General features: G+C 41.4%; 3 non-coding genes across 3 annotated transcripts; all 3 read left to right on the top strand.

Annotated features, from left to right (window-relative positions):
- The first annotated feature begins 1,161 nt into the window (after positions 1-1,161).
- Positions 1,162-1,239, top strand: LOC120100284 (small nucleolar RNA SNORD115). Its single transcript, XR_005500059.1, has one exon. It is a non-coding gene; the product is annotated as a small nucleolar RNA SNORD115 (small nucleolar RNA).
- Positions 1,240-2,962: 1,723 nt separating this feature from the next.
- On the top strand, positions 2,963-3,039 carry LOC120100290 (small nucleolar RNA SNORD115). Its single transcript, XR_005500065.1, has one exon. It is a non-coding gene; the product is annotated as a small nucleolar RNA SNORD115 (small nucleolar RNA).
- A 1,728-nt stretch (positions 3,040-4,767) lies between these two features.
- LOC120100283 (small nucleolar RNA SNORD115) lies at positions 4,768-4,846 on the top strand. The gene has a single exon (XR_005500058.1). It is a non-coding gene; the product is annotated as a small nucleolar RNA SNORD115 (small nucleolar RNA).
- Positions 4,847-6,307: the final 1,461 nt, after the last annotated feature.

Genomic DNA, 6,307 nt, shown 5'->3' with positions numbered 1-6,307 from the left:
ATGTCCAAGCTGGTCCAGAGTGATCAATTTCACATGACAATGGATACCCAGTTGTAAAAATCTGGTTTAGTGATGGAGAAATTGGCTATAAATTTCCAACAGCACCGGACACCACAAGAATTGTTCCCTCAAAGTGAAGCTCTGTGCAAAATTTCAAAAAATCTCAGTCCACAGGGAATCTAGCAATGAGGGGAGTTTGAAGTTGAAGGAGTTGCTTTGGGTTCCACTTCCCTTCCAATTGTTCTCACACTGCTTCATCCTGTACTTAGTAACATTACCTGCAGTATTTGTCAGGAAACAAATCCTATCAAGGAGATGGTTTCAGTAGTGGGTGGGGCTGAGGAACCTGATGTCACTGGGATACATGCCAACACGGCCTGTACTAGCCTCAGTAATTTTGGTCACATTCACTGTTTAGTCACATGGCAATCACTAAATGCTAACACTCAGGGATCCATGGCCGAATATTTGTCACTTTCTTCCTGGCAACTGACTCTCTGCAGCATTCACGTACCACCCGTGGGCACTGAGTTTTATCATGCAGGATGGATTTGCAGGGGAATGGTCACAGCCTAGCACATAGAATTAGAAACACACAAGTCTCTTCAGACAGTCTTGAAAATCTATGTGTAGCTGTTCATCTATTGTCCTCTCCATTTTACTCAGGGAACTCAACCTGAGTGTTTGTCTTTGACGATGTTCAGGCAATTGGCAGATGTGATATGGGTAATTACTTCAAGAGAATGAAGTGAGCCACTTTTGCAATGCATTGGTCTTTGGTACTTTCATTGACATTACTATCCAGATAGGGATGTAACCATACAGTGAGTTGGACATTGTAGCATAGAAGGGGGAGCTGCAAGAGTGATTCTGCTAAGTGGCATCAACCCTTAGAACTCTTATACAGTCCCTCCCACGTTAACATGATTTTTGAAAAGAATGGTAAGCAAGTACCATCACATCTTGCTCTTTCCTTCTATAGAGAAGACAGTCTTCAAAGATTCAAGCAAGGGTATCCCTGAATCCATACAAGAGCAATCACCCTTATAGCCCTCTGCGCTTAAACGTAACAATTCATTATTCTGAGACACTGGTGGCAGCTCAGGTAAGCCATAGTGCTGGTGATATTAAATTTGTGGCAGTAGAGTCCTGCCTGGTTCTAGGTCAATGATGAGAACAGTAAGTCAAGAACAGGTTGATGACATAAAAATCATGCTCAGTATGAACACACTGAGGCCCAAAAAGTAAGACATGGTTACAAGCAGTTCTTTTTGTCTTTGAGGACCACTTGCTCTTCTCTTTTGAGCTCCTTTGATGCTCTTGTGCTCTTTTCCCTGAGAGGGCACATGGACACTGTTAGTGCATATTTGCTGGCCAACACTGCCTGCAAACTAGTACCTAATCTCATATTCTTCTTGTATGCAAGTCTGCAAGGACAAGCCATTGAACATGACCCTGTCCCCTCTGATGTCTTGCAGTCATCTGGCATCACCCCTGCATCCCAGTGGATCACAGAACTCAGGTGAGTGAAAAGTTCATGTCTAATGGATTCACCTACTTAAGACATATTCCTTCATATTGTGGCCTCTGAATTCCAGCCCATTTAAAGTTTATTGAATTAAAAGAATAGAAGAGAAGTCAGAAAAGAAGGCACAACTCTCTGAATGTACTGCCTTGTAGACCTGCAGATTGAAACAACATGTAGAATTTCCTAACTACCAATAACGCGTACAGCCATAAACTTGAGCTTCTTGGCATAGGTGCAAGAGGAAAATATCTACCAATAATGGAGGTCTCTACCTTTGTTGCTTACATTTGGAGGAATTTCAGGATTATAAGCTGGTGAAGAGTGATCAATTTCACATGACAATGAAGTCTCAGGTAACAGAGATGGGATTTGATGGAGAAATTGGCTATAAATCTCCAACAGGATGAGAAAGCACAATAACTATTACCATAATGCAAACTTTGAGCAAATTTTCAAAAACCTCAGTCCACAGGGAAACTAGTCATTTGGGGAATTTGAAGTTTCCACTTCCTTTCCAATTATCCTCACATCCTGAACATACTAATGTTAACTACAGTATTCATCAGGAAACAAATCTTATCAAGGAGATGGTTTCAGGAGCAGGCAGGTCTGAGGAACCAGATGTCACTGTGATACATGCCAACACAGCTTGATCTAGTCTCCGGAAATTTGCTCACATTCTCGGTTTAGTCACATGGCAGTCATTAAATCCTAACACACAGGGATTCATGGCTGAATATTTGTCACTTTCTTATGGGCAACTGACTCTCTGCAGCATCCATATTCCAGCATTGGGCACTGAGTTTTTCCATGGAGGTTGGATTTGGAGAGGAATGAACACAGCCTAGCAGATAGAATGAGAAACACATGAGTCTCTACAAACAGTCTGGAAAATCTGTATATAGCTGTTCATTTATTTTCTTCTCCATGTTACACAGGGAACTCAACACGAGTGTTGATCTTTGACAATTTTTAGGCAGTTGACAGATGTGATCTGGGTAATTGCTTCGTGAGAAAGAAGTGAGTTGCTTTTGCAATGCATTGGTCTTTGGTACTTTCATTGATCTTACTAACCAGATAGTGATGTAACCATCCAGAGTGTTGGGCAAGGCAGTATAAAAGGGGGAGCTGCTAGAGGGATTCTGTTCAGTGTCATCAAACCTTAGAGTGCTTACCCAGTCTCTTTCAAATTAACATGATTTTATGAAAAGAAGGGAAATCAAGTGCCCTCACATCTTGCTCTTTCCTCCTGTATAGAAGACATTCTTCAAAGATTCAGGAAAGTCTTCCCCTGCATTCATACAAGAGCTATCACCCCTGTAGCCCTCTGCCCCTATAAGTGACAATTCATAACTTTGAGACAGTGTTGGAAGCCCAGGTAAGCTATCATCCTGCTGACATTAAATTAGTGGCAGAGGTGTCCTTCCTGGATCTGAGTCAGTAATGACAACAGAAAGTCAAGAATAGGATGATGACATAAAAATCATGCTCTATGGGATTACATTGAGTCCAAACCAGGAAACCGGGTTTACATGCAGTCCTTTTGCTCTTTGAGGACCACTTGCGGGACTCTTCTGAGCTCCGCTGAGGCCCCTGTGTTCTTTCCCTTGAGAAGGAACCTGGACAATTTAATGCATATTTGCTGGCAAACACTGCCTGCAAACTAGCACCTAGTCTCATATTCTTTTTATGTATAATTCTGCATGGCCAGCCCCATTGATCATGACCCTGTCTCCTCTGATGATTTGCAGTCATCTGGCATGACCCCTGCAGTGCAGGTGATCACAGTTCTCAGGTGAGTGAAAAGTTCGTGTCAAATGGATTCTCCTACTTATGACATATTCATCCATATTTTGACCTTTGAATATCAGGCCGTTGCTTATTGAATTAGAAACAATATGACAGAACCCAGCATCAAAGATGCAATTTTCCGTATGCCCTGTAGAACTGCAGATTTAAACAACATATAGTATGTCCTAACTACCAATAAATCTTATATAAATTTGAGGTGCATTGAATAGGGTATAAGGAAAATGTTTTACCACACTTGGGGTCTCCAACTTTGTTGCTAATATTTTGAGGAATTTAAGGACCTCAATACAGGGTTACAAATCTATGCATAGTAATCTATTTCCCTTGATAATGGAGGCCCAAGTCAGAGAGTCTTGGTTGCATTATGGAGAATTACTCTATATACCTTCAACAGGGCCAGACACCACAAGACATATTCCCCAAAAGCAAAGCTTTGAGCTAATTTTCAAAAAACTCTTAGTCCTCAGGAACCAAGCTATGTGGAGAAGTGTCAGGAGTTGCTTTGGGTCCCTCTTCCTTCACAATTTCCCTCACATTGCTTTTTACTGAACTCAATAAAGTTAGCTGCAGAATTCATCAGGAATCAATTCCTATCAAGGCGATGGTTTCAGTAGACTTGGTCTGAAGAACCTGATGCCACTGTGATGCATGACAATATGGCCTGATCTAGTCTCATGGAACATTGGTCACATTCTCAGTTTGGTACCATGACAATCCATTAAACCTTGTATCCAAGAGATCCATGGCTGAATATTTGGCACTTTCTTCTGTGACTCTCTGCAGCATTCACATACCAGCCTTGGGCACTGAGTTTTACTGTGCAGGTTGGACTTTTAGAGGAATGATCACAACCTTGAAGATAGAATGAGAAACACTCAGTTCCTTTCAAACAGTCTAGAAAATGTCTGTTGTTGCTCATTTATTTTCCTCTCCATATTACTTGGGAAGTCAACATGAGTGTTTGTCTCTGACAATATTTATGCAAAGGACAGATGTGTTCTGGGTAATTGCTTCAAGAGAAAGAAGCCTGTATTGCAATGAATTGCTCTTTTGTACTTACATTGACCTTACTAACTGGATAGGAATGTAACCTTCTGAAGTACTGTCATGGCAGCATAGAAGGGACACCTGCAATAGTAATTCTGCTCAGTGGCATCATACCTGTAGAGCTCTTATACAGTCTCTCACATTAAAACTATTTTCTGAAAAGAAGGACATTCAAGTGTCTTCACATCTTGCTCTTTCCTCCTTTAGAGAAGACATTCTTCAAGGTTTATGCAAGGGTTCCCTTGAATCCATAGAATAGCTTTCAACCCTGCAGCCCTCTGTACTTACTAGTGACCATTCACAATTCCGAGGCAGTGTTGGCAGCCCAGGTTAACCATGGTGTTAAGTGATACTAAACTCTGGGTGTCCTGCCTGGGTCTGGGTCAATGTTGACAACAAAAAGTCATGGACAGAGATGAAGTTATAACAATCATGCTCAATGGAATAATGCTGAGGCCCAACCAGGGATACAGGGTTACAAGAAGTCCTTTTTCTTTTTGTCGACCACTTGCAGGACTCTTCTGAGAACTTCTGATGCCTTTGTGTTGTTTCCCTTACAAGGAACCTGGACACCTTCAGTTCATGTTTGTTGACAAACACCACCTGATAAGTAGCACCTAGTCTCACATTCTACTTGTGCAAGTCTCTGCAAAGCCCACCCAATGCTCATGACCCTGTCTCTTCTCATGTCTTGCAGTCATTTAGAATGACCCCTGCAGCCCAGAGAATCATAGATCTTAGGTAAATGAAAAGATCTTATCTAATGGGTTCACCAACTAATGACCTATGCCTCCAATTTTGACCTCTGAATCTCAGCCCATCTAAAGTTTTTTTTTAATTAAAAACAAAATAACAGAACATGGCAACTAAAGGACAATTCTCAGTATGTTCACCCCTGTAGAACTGCAGATTTTCATGACATACAGATTTTCCTAACTATCAATAAATTTTACACATCAATTTGAGCTACTTGGCATAGGTGGAAGGGGAAAACACCTTTCTGTACTTGAATGCCCTTTTTGTTGTTTACAATTTGAGGAGTTGCAGGACATCAATACAGGATTCCAAGCCTGTGCCTAGTTTTAAATTTTGCATGACATTGGAGAGCCTAGCACCAGAGTCTGAATTAGTAAATGAGTAGTACCTATAAATTTCCAACTGGCCTGGTCTCCACGTGTATTCACAAAAAGCAAAGCTTTGAGCAAATTTTCAAAACCTCTTACCACACAGGGAAACAGTACATGTGGAGAACTTGAAGTTTCAGTAGTTGCCTTGGGTACCATTACCTTTCCCACTTCCTTCACAGTGTTTCATCCTGCTCTTACTAAACTTCACTATGGAATTCATCAGGAAACAAATCCTATCAAGGAGATGGTTCCAGGAACAGGCCTGTTCTGAAGGAACCTGATGTCACTGTGAGACATGAAAACATGGGCTGAACCATCTCAGAAACTTTGGTCACCTTCTCAGTATAGTGATGTGGCAATCCATTAAACCCTAACACAAATGAATCCATGGCCAAATATTAATCAATCTCTTCTCTGCCACTGACTCTCTGCAGCATTCACTTACCAGCATTGGGCACTGAGTTTTACGTACAGGTTGGACTTTGGAGGGGAATGATCACTCCCTTGCAGAAACAAAAGGTACCCTACAAACAGTCTCTAAAATTTCTATGTAGTTGTTCACTTATCGTCTTATCCATATTACTCAGGAAAGTCAACTTGAGTGTTGGTCCATGACAATATTTAGGCAAAGAACAGATGTGATCTGGGCAATTGATTCAAGAGGAAGATGTGAGCCTGTGCTGCAATGCATTGGCCTTTTCCACTTTCGTTGACATTAATAACGAGATGGGAAGAAACCTGGAGAATGGGCACGGTAGTATAGAAAAGGCAGTTGCAAGAGGGATTCTGCTCA

Source organism: Rattus norvegicus, chromosome 1, assembly GCF_036323735.1.
Source record: "Rattus norvegicus strain BN/NHsdMcwi chromosome 1, GRCr8, whole genome shotgun sequence".
NCBI classification, from domain to species: domain Eukaryota; kingdom Metazoa; phylum Chordata; class Mammalia; order Rodentia; family Muridae; genus Rattus; species Rattus norvegicus.
This window is presented reverse-complemented; position numbering and strand designations above follow the sequence as displayed.